Consider the following 14,300-nt stretch of genomic DNA (forward strand, 5'->3'; position numbering starts at 1 on the left):
TAAAACTGTCTTTTGGACTTCTGTTTCATCCCCAAGGAAATTAAGATATACACAATCTTTAAGCCCATTTAGCTTTCACAATATTGCCTGGATTTCAAAGGACCAAATAATAAAGGTCATTTAAAGACCAAACAGAAAACTGCTCCCCTCCAGAATATTGTTTCATAGATGTAGATGCCACATGTGCATTATGGAAAATGGCTGATTTCAGCGTGCCTAAAATACATGGTTTTATATCAATACATTTCTCTCAAAATAAAACTATAAAGACTATTGGAATTCCCAGAAATCTTGTAAAATAAACTGAAACAAAACATTATTTCCAAGAACAAAATTTAGGTTGAAGAAAGAAAGTGATATAACATCAATCCTTTATCATTATTATACAAATCTAATTGTTGTATGAGTAAAAATTCTCATAGCATTAATATGTATTAAATATTCCATTGCTGTGTCTATAATTTTGTAATAATTACCAACAATAAATAAAATACTATTATATGATAATTGAAATCACCAATAAAATGTTTTCCATGTTTAAATTTCAATCACTAATTCTATTAATAAATTAATAATTTATTAATCTGATGAAGGCACTTACTCTGAATGACATTATTATAGAGCAATATGTACTTTTCAAATGTTAACGTCTCATTTCCATCAGGCTTTTCTTTTAAAGGAAAAGAAACATAAAAATGAAAACTGACATCCAATGAGTACACTAAAATTAGTTACCAGTGGTCACATTTCATGGAAATGGACACATCTATTTAAAGTTTCTATCAAATCTATACCCTTTCACTATGTGCAGCCCTCAGAAGTTTATTAAATTCACATGGAGGGAAAAAATAATTCTGGCAGCATTTCTTCAAGTTTTGTGTTAGGTACTCCTGAGTGCCTTTGACACTGCAGATTACCAGGTTTTATGTTTCCTTAGCTTTATTGTAGGAAACTACAATCAGCATTTTGATAAACACCCTTGTGATTCTGATTCAGACTAAGATGGGCTACCAATCAGACACTAAGAAATCTGTCCTATGGTGCAGATTATCTAATGGATAAATACCCAAGAAAGCAGGATTTATAGTTGTGCCTTTATATAAAGGCAAAAAATTCTCTGCTATAAATAGCTCTTATTTTACATTGTAGATGCTCTTCCTTTTTCCCTTTTCAAGCTCATGGCTATAATATGGATTAATACTAAGTAAGCTCAGCTATCTTCTGTTATAAAATTATTGGGAATTACCCATAAAAGAGTCAGGCACAACCAAATGACAACAACTATCTATGTTCTGTCAGAAGATCAGGCATAAAAGAAAATAGCAGCACATAACTGTACTGAAAAAGAGAATACATAATTACAAAATGTGAAATATAAGTAATTTATATTGTAATGGCCATACATGTTAAAAAATTGTCTATCCTGCTTTAAAAACAAGCATAGCTTCCAAAGAAAAAGATCCTATAATGGAACAACCAACAAATCAAACAAACAAACAAGATTGATTAAGTTAAAATAAATTAAAGTGTTAGTTGCTCAATTGTGCTGACTCTCTGACCCCATGGACTTATAGCCCACCAGGCTCCTCTATTCATGTAATTCTTCAGACAAGAATACTGGTGTGTGCAGACATTCCCTCCTCCAGGGGATCTTCTAACCCAGAGATTGAACCTGGGTCTCCTACTTTGCAGGCAGATTCTACCATCAGAGCCACCAGGGAAGCCCATTTTATTAGTCTACAAATAGAGAGTAGCAATAAAGAGATAGATACTATAAAAAAAAACCAAATGGACATTTGCCACTATTCAATTTCTCTGACAATAATGCCTTAATATGTATACATATAGATGATTCACTTTGCTCTACAGTATTAATAGAAACTAATGTGACATTGTAAAACAACCATACTCCAATAAAAATAACATCACGTGCCTTTTGTGAATGGTACAAAAACTAAATCATCTTGATTTTTTTGTTATTTTGTTTTTGAAGCATAACTTTCCATGTTATATTAATTCAATAAAAATATTCAAAAATTTAAAAAATAATGTCTTAGTTGAAGTTATCCTCCATATAATGCCTGGAAAGTTACAATAGCTACTGTTCCCTACTATCCCCACCTCCCATTAGTTTATATACAGTTTTTCTTGTCCCTTCCAAGCTTTTCTTTGCATGGTAGCCAGACTGACCTGACTTTTCAAATGAGTCAGCTCTTCACATCAGGTGGCCAAAGTATTGGAGTTTCAACTTCAACATCAGTCTTTCCAATGAACACCCAGGACTGATCTCCTTTAGGATGGACTGGATGAATCTCCTTGCAGTCCAAGGGACTCTCAAGAGTCTTCTCCAACACCATAGTTCAAAAGCATCAATTCTTTGGCACTCAGCTTTCTTTATAGTCCAACTCTCACATCCATACATGACCACTGGAAAAACCATAGCCTAGACTAGATGGACCTTTGTTGACAAAGTAATGTCTCTGCTTTTCAATATGCTGTCTAAGTTGGTCATAGTTTTCCTTCCAAGGAGTAAGTGTCTTTTAATTTCATGGCTGCAGTTGCCATCTGCAGTGATTTTGGAGCCCAGAAAAATAAAGTCATCCACTGTTTCCCCATCTATTTGACATGAAGTGATGGGACTGGATGCCATAATAACCTTCATATTTATTATCAGAATAAAATAAATATAAAAACATCACTGGAGTTTTGTATAGGGTAAATTAATTTTTAAGAAATAATATATATATATACATATGAATATATATGAGGTTTTAAGCCAATTATACATATGTAATTACATGATTATATATAATTATGTTATCTTTCTCTAAATTCAATATACATGACAGGGAAGTATACATGTAAATATATATAATTATTATGGAATGTCATAGCAAAATATTTTATTTATAAATGAAAAAACATTTATTTAGATATAAAGGATTATTTGATTTAGATGTAAAACTAGTCTGTTTTTAGTAGTCATCACCTATATACTGGTTTACTTTAGATGTTGGATATTTAATTTCCCCTTAGTTATTAGAATCTAGAATAATCTGAAATTTGTTTTATTAAATTAATGATAAAATGTCATTAAGATGGTCAAATAATTTGAAAAATCTATAAAATTGATAACACAATTATATAATTGTCAAGAAACTTCATTACCTACTGTGAAAGATAAATTCTGACACACTACCCAAAATTGGCTCATAAACCAGGTATAATTCAAATTGGGTTTTCAAATGTTTTATCACTTGAAATTGGCTCTAAAATGGTCACTTTTCCTTATTATAAGCAGCATATTTTAGTCCTTCCAAGAGATGATTTTATAATTGCTTCCTTATTTTTCCTATTTAAATGTATTTTATGGCAGAATTTTTATACCATTTTATTATTTAAAATAAATATAAAATATTTATATTTGTCCTTGCCATGGGAACTCAAGTATAACATGTTACATTCAGTTCTTCCCAACCACAACAGAATTATACATAATAATACTGAGAGTATCAGTTCTACCCTTGAGTTTGCCTTGTCCCAGAGGCAAGAATAGAGAAGGCAATGGCACCCCACTCCAGAACTCTTGCCTGGAAAATCCCATGGACGGAGGAGCCTGGTGGGCTGCAGACCATGGGGTCACAAAGAGTCGGACACGACTGAGCAACTTCACTTTCACTTTTCCCTTTCATGCATTGGAGAAGGAAATGGCAACCCACTCCAGTGTTCTTGCCTGGAGAATCCCAGGGACGGGGGAGCCTGGTGGGCCGCCGTCTATGGGGTCGCACAGAGTCAAACATGACTGAAGCGACTCAGCAGCAGCAGCAGCAGCAGAGGCAAGAAAATCTTAGTACAGTTATTCATTAATTCAATAAATGTCCATTGACAGCCTATGAGGTTCCAAATATTCTCTCTCACTAGAACCTGTTGATTGTGACAGCAGTTGCAGTCCTTACCCTGAGAGGTCTAAAGCTAGCATGGGAGACACGTTAATCACTAAAATATGAACCCAACTTCACAGAGCTGTTGGGAGGACCAAGTGGCATAATGCCTATGAAGCACTTGGCTGAATATCTATAGACATCAAGAGCTTAATACATGTTTAGTACCATTATTATTTTTCATATTGAGTACAGTAGAGATTAAATGCCTAGATTGGATTAAATTATAGTTGTCCAAAATATAGCTCATAGCATTTTACCAAGACTAAGAACAGGTACCAGGGAAAACTTCCCTGTAGGCAGCAAAATGACAAGTATATTTTTCATGATAAGTACACAGCTACAACATCATGCTTCTCATTTCTGCCTCTAAATCTCAAATGGGCATTTACCTTTGTAGAACTGTTTGTCATATATAAAGCTTTACTACAAGGAAATAGATAAACTGTTGTTGTACATCTCTAGGTTTTACACTATAGGAAGATAAGTTAGAAAAGGGGTTTTTGAATGAATCTCCATTGAACTAGCCTACAGCATCGGCACAGTCTACTGTTCAGCTACTCATATGCACATACATCATATCTGCTTATCATACTTAATTCTGAAACAATAATAATGCTTTATTTCTAACCATAATATAATTATCTATTGTATCAGTGAAAACACAGACACCATTTACCCAGAAGTGGAGACCTACAAAGTTTTATCAATCACTGCATCTATCTCTGGGTGATGTTCATTTCTTCTTTAGTCCAGTTAAAATCTCATCTGAGCATCTCACAAGGTGCAGAAAATGGTTTTTATAAAATTTAACACCCTCTCATGATAAAAACTCTCCAGTATGGGCAGAGAGGGAAACTGTCACAACATAATAAAGGCCACATATGACAAACCCACAGGAAACATCATTCTCAATGGTGAATAACTGAAAAGATTTCCTTTAAGATCAGGGAAAAGACAAGGATGTCCACTCTCACCACTATTATCCAACACAGTTTTAGAAGTCATAAACATGGCAATCAGAGGAGAAAAAGTAATAAAAGGAATCCAATTTGGAAAGGAAGAAGTAAAACTGTCACTGTTTGCAGATGACATGATACTATACCTAAAAAATCATAAAGATGAGAAGCAGGAAACTACTGGTGCTAATCAATGAATTTGGTAAAATTGCAAGATACAAAATTAATTCACAGAAATTTCTTGTAATCCTATACACTAACAACAAAAGATCAGAAAGAGAAAATAAAGAAATAGTCCAATTTGCCACTGCAACAAAAATAATAAAATACCTAGGAATAAATGGAGAAGACCCTTGAGAGTCCCTTGGACTGCAAGGATATCCAACCAGTCCATTCTGAAGGAGATCAGCCCTGGGATTTCTTTGGAAGGAATGATGCTAAAGCTGAAACTCCAGTACTTTGGCCACCTCATGAGAAGAGTTGACTCATTGGAAAAGACTCTGATTCTGGAAGGGATTGGGGGAAGGAGGAGAAGGGGATGACAGAGGATGAGATGGCTGGAAGGCATCACCGACTCGATGGATGTAAGTTTGAGTGAACTCTGGGAGTTGGTGATGGACAGAGAGGCCTGGTGTGCTGCAATTCATGGGGTCACAAAGAGTCGGACACAACTGAGCGACTGAACTGAACTGAACTGAAACCTTATTAAGGAGGATAAAGACCTGCTCTTGGAAAACTGTAAGATACTGATGAAAGAAATAGAAGATGACACAAACAGATGAAGAGATATAACATATTCTTGGACTAGAAGAATCAATATTTAAAAATGCTTATACTACCCAAGGCAATCTACAGATTCAATGAAATCCCTATCCAACTGTCAATGGCATTTTCCACAGAACTAGCATTTTGCAATTTGTATAGAAACACAAAAGACCTGAATAGCCAAAGCAATTTTGATAAAGAAAACATGGAGCTGGAGGAATCAGGTTCCCTGACTTCAGTCTATACAACAAAGCTACCATAATCACAACAGTATGGTACTAGTATAAAAACAGAAATATAGATCAATGAAATGGATAGAAAGTCCATGTAAAATAATGAAATTTGAACACTCCCTAACACCATATGAGAAAAGAAGCTCAAAATGGATTAAATACCTAAATGTAAGTTCAGACACTGTAAAACTCTTAGAGGAAAACATGGCCAGAACACTCTGACATAAATCACAGTAAGATCTTGATCCACCTCCTAGAGTAATGAAAGTAGAAAGAAAAATAAACAAGTAAGACCCAATTAAACTTAAAAGCTTTTGCACAGCAAAGGAAACCATAAACAAGACAAAAATACAGTCCTCAGAATGGGAGAAAATATTTGCAAATGAAGCAACTGACAAAGGATAATCTCCAAAATATACGAATAGCTCATGCAGCTCAATGTCAACATAACAAACAACCCAGTTAAAAAATAAGCAGAAGACCTAAATAGACATTTCTCCAAAGAAGACATACAGATGACCAATAAACACTATGAAAAGATGCTCAACATAATTATTATAAATATGCAGATCAAAACTATAGTGAGGCATCACTTCACACTGGTCAGAATGGCCATCATCAAGAAGTCTACAAACAATAAATTCTGGAGAGGGTATCAGTTCAGTTCAATTCAGTTCAGTCACTCAATCGTGTCCAACTCTTTGTGACCCCATGAAGCACAGCATGCCAGGCCTCCCTGTCCATCATCAACTCCTGGAGTTCACTCAGACTCACGTCCATCGAGTCAGTGATGCCATCCAGCCATCTCATCCTCTGTTGTCCCCTTCTCCTCCTTCCCCCAATCCCTCCCAGCATCAGAGTCTTTTTCAATGAGTCAACTCTTCGCATGAGGTGGCCAAAATACTGGAGTTTCAGCTTTAGCATCATTCCTTCCAAAGAAATCCCAGGGCTGATCTCCTTCAGAATGGACTGGTTGGATCTCCTTGGGGAGAGGGTATGGAGAATAATGAAACCTTTTACACTGTTGGTAGGCATGTAAATTGGTACAGTCACTATGGAAAACAGTATGAAGTTTCCTTAAAAAAACTTATAAATAGAACTACCATATGACCCAGTAATCTTGCTTCTGGGCATATACCCAGAGAAAAACAAAATTCAAAAAGATACATGCACCCCAATCTTCATTGCAACACTATTTACAATAGCTAAATGTGGAAGCAAACTGTTCATCAAAGAGGAATGGATAAAGAGGATGTGGTAAATATATATAATGAATATTCAGTTCAGTTCAGTTTCACTTATCCATAAAAAGGAACAAAATTGTACCATTTGCAGAGACATGGACAGACCTAGAGACTGTCATACAGACTGAAGTAAATCAGAAAGAGAAAAAGAATATCATATAATATTTCATATATGTGGAAGCTATAAATATGGTACAGGTGAAACTATTTGCCCAGTAGAAATAGAGACACAGATGCAGAGAACAAATGTACAGATACTGAGAGGGGAAAGGGGGCTAGGACGAATTGGAAGATTGAGATTGACATATATACACTACTAAATGGGCTTCCCTCTTGGCTCAGATGGTAAAGAATCTGCCTGCAATGTAGGAGACCTGGGGTCAATCTCTGGGTTGGGAAGATCTGCTGGAGAAGGGAATGGCTACCCATTTCAGTATTCTTGTCTGGAGAATTCCATGGAGAGAGGAGCCTGGTGGATTATAGTCCATGGGGTCACAAAGAGTCAGACATGACTGAGAAACTAACACTTTCACTTTTTCATGTATAAACTCATACCTTATGAGAATCTACTGTATAGCGTATGGAACTCTACTCAGTGCTTTGTGGTGACCTAAATGGGAAGGAAATCTAAAAAGAGGGGATATATACACACACACACACACACACACACACACACACACACACACACATATAGATGATTCATTTTGCTGCACAGCAAAAACCAACAAAATATTGTAAAACAACTATACAGAAATAAAAATTAATAAAATAAATTTCAATTATTAGCCAAAAAAAATGCATCTAGATAGATTGTAGCCTACAGAATAAATTATAAATCTAAGGACCTCCAACCCATCCTATATATAATTGTAGAGAAAAGTTAGTAGATAAAGATTAGTTAATAAAAAGTAGAACAAATAAAAATATGGTATCTAATATAGTGGTTGTTTCTGCAACTGGCCATAATTTGATAGCTAGTCTTTACAACTTATTTCTCTATCATGCATTTTTTTTTTCTTTGCTATCATAATGAACCTCATCTGATCTGGCTAGTTTATCTCATGAAGTAGCTCAAATCTTTATTTATAAGGGTTTTACTTTGCTGACCCCATTTATATTAGCTTTCTGGACCCATCTATCACTTTTTACCACTGTACATTACAATATTAAAAGGTGGCTCAGAGGATTCCCCCAGGCTTCAGATATGATCTTGCTTTATAGCTACTCCCAATTTTCCATTAAATTTTAGGCCCTAGGAAACACAGAAGCACTATGCTTTGCTGTCTACCCAGGGGAATGAGAAGGATGAATGATAAGTGACTGGCTGAGTTATCAACTTAGTGGAACCATTCTTTTGTCTTCTAGTGGAGGCATTCCTCCATTGGTTCTAAGAACTGTAGACCAGCATAGTACAACATCACAGGCATAGGCAACGAACAAACAAGCAAAGACAAAAAAAAAAAAAAAAAAAAAAAACAAGAAAAAACACAATACAAAATTCTAAGTTAATTGTATTAGTGACAGCTATCTCACTACTATTTTTTATTTTCCAGACTTACATATACTGGATGTAGGTAAACAAAACAATCAGTTCAGTTCAGTTGCTCAGTTGTGTCCAACTCTTTGCAACGCAATGGGCTGAAGCATGTCAGGCTTCCCTGGCCATCACCAACTCCTGGACCTACTCAAACTCATGTCCATCATGTCGGTAATGCAGTCCAACCATCTCATCCTCTATCGTCCCCTTCTCCTCCCGCCTTCAATCTTTTCGAGCAACAGGGTCTTTTCCAATGAGTCAGTTCCTTGCATCAGGTGGCCAAAGCATTGGAGTTTCAGCTTCAACATCTGTCCTTCCAATGAACACCCAGGACTGATTTCCTTTAGGATTGACAGGTTGGGTCTCCTTGCAGTCCAAGGGACTCTCAAGAGTCTTCTCCATCACCACAGTTCAAAAGCATCAATTCTTCGGCATTCAGGTTTCTTTATAGTCCAACTCTCACATTCATACATGACTACTGGAAAAACCATAGCTTTGACTGAACGGACTTCTGTTGGCATAGTAATGTTTCTATTTTTAATATGCTGTCTAGGTTGATCATAGATTTTCTTTCAGGGAGAAAACATCTTTTAATTTCATGGCTGCAGTCACCATCTGCAGTAATTTTGGAGCCCAAGAAAATAGTCTCCCACTGTTCCCATTGTTTCCCCATCTATTTGCCATGAAGTGATGGGACCGGATGCCATGATTTTAGCTTTCTGAATGTTGAGTTTTAAGCCAACTTTTTGACTCTCCTCTTTCACTTTCATCAAGAGGCTCTTTAGTTCTTCAATTTCTGCCATAAGGGTGGTGTCCTCTGCATATCTGAGGTTATTGATATTTCTCCCAACAATCTTGATTCCAGCTTGTGCTTCATCCAGCCCGGAATTTTGCATGATGTACTCTACATATAAATTAAATAAGCAGGTGATAATATACAGCCTTGACGTACTCCTTTTCCTATTTGGATCCAGTCTGTTGTTTCATGTCCAGTTCTTACTATTGCTTCTTGACCTGCATACAGATTTCTCAGGAGGCAGGTCAGGTGGTCTGGTATTACCATCTCTTTCAGAATTTTCCACGGTTTGTTGTGATTCATACAGTCAAAGGCTTTGGCATAGTCAGTTAAGCTGAAGTAGGTGTTTTTCTGGAATTTTCTTGCTTTTTGATGATCCAGCAGATGCTGGCAATATGATCTCTGGTTCCTCTACCTTTTCTAAAATCAGCTTGAACATCTGGAAGTTCATGGCTCACATACTGTTGAAGTCTGGCTTGAAGAGTTTTGAGCATTACTTTGCTAGCATGTGAGATGATTGCAATTGTGCAGTAGTTTGAGCATTCTTTGGTATTGCCTTTCTTTGGGATTGGAATGAAAACTGACCTTTTCCAGTCCTGTGGCCACTGCTGAGTTTTCCAAATTTGCTGGCATATTGAGTGCAGCACTTTCACAGCATCATCTTTTAGCATTTGAAATAGCTCAACTGGAATTCCATCACCTCCACTAGCTTTGTTCGTAGTGATGCTTCCTAAGGCCCATTTGACTTCACATTCCAGGATGTCTGGCTCTAGGTAAGTGATCATACCATCGCAATTATCTGGGTCATGAAGATCTTTTTTGTACAGTTCTTCAGTGTGTTTTTGCCACCTCTTCTTAATATTCTTCTTCTGTTAGATCCATACCATTTCTGTCCTTTATCGAGCCCATCTTTGCATGAAATGTTCCCTTGGTATCTCTACTTTTCTTGAAGAGATCTCTAGTCTTTCCCATTTTATTCTTTTCCTATATTTCTTTGCATTGATCATGGAGGAAGGCTTTCTTATCTCTCCTTGCTATTCTTTGGAACTCTGCATTCAAATGGGTATCTCTTTCCTTTTCTCCTTTACCTTTAGCTTCTCTTCTCTGCCATTTGTAAGGCCTTGTCAGACAACCATTTTGCCTTTTTGCATCCCCCCTCACCCCCGACCTGGGGATGGTATTGATGACTGCCTGAAGTCATATATTGTTTATTCTTGATGGTACATAATATATTATTTTGTGGAAAAATACTAACATTTCAACATTTTAAAAAAAATGATTCAGAGGAGGACTGTGAATGTGAAGTATTTTAGTAAAAAATATAAATAATAAAAAAACCATGTCATAGATTTATTGGTGGTATTTAAATTTTTTATTTTAGTGTTACAAAAAGTAATGGTGCAATTACATTGGTGTGCTTGATTTTATGAGGTTTCATAAAAAGTCAAGTCTTCATTTCTTCACAGGCCATGTACCTGTGTCACTCAGATCTCCCTTCAAGAGAGAATCTACTGTTAGGAGTGTCATTGGTTGTTAGACTCCAGTTGTGGCAATTTTGGAATCCATTTCAGTTTTTCTCTGGAGGCCAGCCTCCCCAGTCTTCTCTCAGTTAATGTGGGAGCATGGCAGGTTCACTAGGGATGGGCCATTTCTGTCCAATGTCTAATATCTCTAATTAGAAATCCTTTCTCTAGGGTTTTATTGACTTAACCAAGGTTTTCTTAGATTAGCACTATTTGCCTCTCTTTCAAGATAATAAAAAGTTTCTTTAGACTATCAGGCTCAAGTGAGAAATTCAAGTCTTCAATCTGCTTTTTGTTGAAATGCTAGGATTTACATGGGCATTTGCCACTAAAATGTATTCTTCATCTTATGCTTTTGTAATTGAAGTAGATGAAAAAATTTTTCCAGTTCTTTGAGGTCAGGTTTTTCTGAATTCTATCAATTCTCTTCCTTATGTAAATGAAAATCATTAAATGATGACCCAAGGTTACCTTTTTCTTGTTGTTCTTTTTTTTCCCCCCCAAATGTAGTTGCCAAAACTATGTTTGTTCTTTCTAATCACTTTTTCTAGAGCTTTTGGTTCAATATAGTTAGGATTTGCCTTCTAAGTTATCATGATCAGCAGTTTTACTAAATAAAACACCCATACTCAGTCTGTTTCTTTAATACTCATATAAGACCACTAAGTCAATGCCATTTGACAGAATTATTGTCAGAGAAAATAAATGCAGAAACAAGCAATATCAGATCTCAGTGACATAATACAATAATTATTCCTTGCTTGCATCTCTGTCTAATATGGTTGGTCAAGGGGTCTCTGTTCACTCGTCATACATGCACCCTGATGCCCTCTATCCTGTTATGTTACTATCTTCAACCATATATCTGCTAAGGTCAAGGTACATGGGAAAATGTGTACTGAGGGGGCACATCCACTCTTAACTGTCCACAAGAAGCGATTTTTCACCTCATCATTGGTGAGAATTAGTTATGTGACAAATCAAATGAAATGGGGCTGGAACATTATGTTTGACTATTTTTCCAGAAAGAAGAAAGCCACTTTGTTATAACCTAAATAGGCATCATTATAAAAAGGAAATTCTTTATGTTGAGACATAAAAATATTTCAATTCTTGCTTTCATATTCACTTTGACCAATGGTGTAGTTAGTAAGCACTCTGGTGACTGAGGATGGAAGCCAGTTGCTAGGCAGATAAGTGATTTTGATCCCATTATTATTGAGAGCAATTTTGTGCAGAGAGAACCTATAGGTAAGCATTATAGACTCATTCCAAAGCTATAACCCCATAATTAACCTTTAGACACGTTGGTCACTAGTCTTATCTCTTTCCTTACAAAGTATCCAACCACTCATATAAATCATCACACACACACACACCTCTGGCCACCTCTTTTTCCATAAAAATGGGTTACTTAAAGGAATAGGTTAAAATTCTGCCTACTTTGAAAAATGTTCTTCTCTAGTCTCCATCAGAGTAAGTTAGTGGAATTCCAAAGCTACCACAATTCATTTCTGGCTGGTGATAGCATATTCTGAACAGGCTTTTGTAAACCAGGCAAAAGGATTATTTTTTCCTTCTCAGTCAACTGCATATAGGGAACTCACACAGGGGTTATAGCTATGTGTTGAAGCAGAAGGAGATGCATTGAAAGTGTGAGCTAACTACTTATAGATGAAGTACTGTTGACGATATCTGGCTATAAGGCTGGATGGAACAGATATGATCTGATTTGTGAAGGCAAGCTCAGGATATGGGGCCACTCAAGTTTCCAATAGAAAGTATTCAGCCTCTACCATGGTTCAACAGCAGGCAAGATTTATTTCTATTTCTCCAAAGCAGAAATGTTATTTGATGAAGAGGAAACATTTTTAAATAAATTTCTGAAGTCATTTGTTACTATTCTACAGTTGAGGCTTTCCATGGTACCAACCAGCATTACAACCCACTAACAATATTTTGAGAAACATTAAGTCACTCAAGTCATACAATTGTTTGCTCCTAGAGCAGCTGATGAATTTTCTCTTTTTTTGGAACATGTTAAAAACGGACAACCTTAGATAATCTTTGAATGGTCAAACCTTTTAAGGAGCATGCTTCCTTTTTAGTTCTAGAAAGTACAAAGCACAGCAATTGGTTTTTAATTGGAAGAGGATATCCTAAGATGCTCTAGATATTTTGGTCATCAAGCATTCACTGAAGAGATGGCCACTGATTCCCATGAAGTTTATTTCCCATTTTTGACATTCATGAATTATCCTATGGCACTGAAATATCTCCTATTCCTGATCACTTGGTTCTACTGGCCTGATGTTATCAATGCAGTGGAGCAATGTAGTATCTACTGGTTTATAAGTGTTTGAAGATTAATACATATAAGATTAAGGAATAGATATACTCCTGAACCAACACAGTAAATGTGATTAAATAACCATGCTAGATGAAAGCAAAATTGAAAAAGATGCTTTATTAGATTGATTACTATATATCATGCATCAGGGTTTAACCATTTCACTCCAATAATGAAATCATATGTGAGACTATATTTGCAGTTTGCTTTTTACTTTGTAAAATATTATCAATCAAAATCCATGTATCACACCAAAGAGTTAATCAAGCAAGTTTAAGTTAGATATAATAGAGATAAATCGCCTGCATTCCTCAAGTATTTAAGGATGTTACTAATTTGTAGTTTTTCAAGGGATATAGTACTTATTTAAACACACAATTTTGGTAGGATAAGAGAACAACAGTTGGTTTCCCACCTGATGCTTTCTCCAGCAGAAGCAAAGGATTTTTGGGTCAGAAGCCAAAGGGAGGTCTGGCAAATATCTGAGTTTGTCTACTGCAATGAGAGATATAGTTTCCATGAAATAAAAACAAGATGAATACTGAGATCCACTGGGTCAATTGCAAATTGAATTTGGTCCAAAAGAATATTTGTTACCTAGTCCAGTACTCTTGCCTGGAAAATCCCATGGACGGAGGAGCCTGGTAGGCTTCGGTCCATGGGGTTGCGAAATCAGACACGACTTAGTGACTTCACTTTCACTTTTCACTTTCATGCATTGGAGAAGGAAATGGCAACCCACTCCAGTGTCCTTGCCTGGAGAATCCCAGGGACGGCAGAGCCTGGTGGGCTGCCGTCTATGGGGTCGCAAAGAGTCAGACACGACTGAAGTGACTTAGCAGCAGCAGCAGTCCTATTAAATGTACTCTGATGAGGAGTTCTCTGTGATTGGTGTTTTAGCTAAGAGGATGGTTCAGTAAGCCCCTTCAATATTGAGGTATTTTTCTTTTCT

This window comes from Bubalus bubalis, chromosome 15 (assembly GCF_019923935.1).
Source record: "Bubalus bubalis isolate 160015118507 breed Murrah chromosome 15, NDDB_SH_1, whole genome shotgun sequence".
NCBI classification, from domain to species: domain Eukaryota; kingdom Metazoa; phylum Chordata; class Mammalia; order Artiodactyla; family Bovidae; genus Bubalus; species Bubalus bubalis.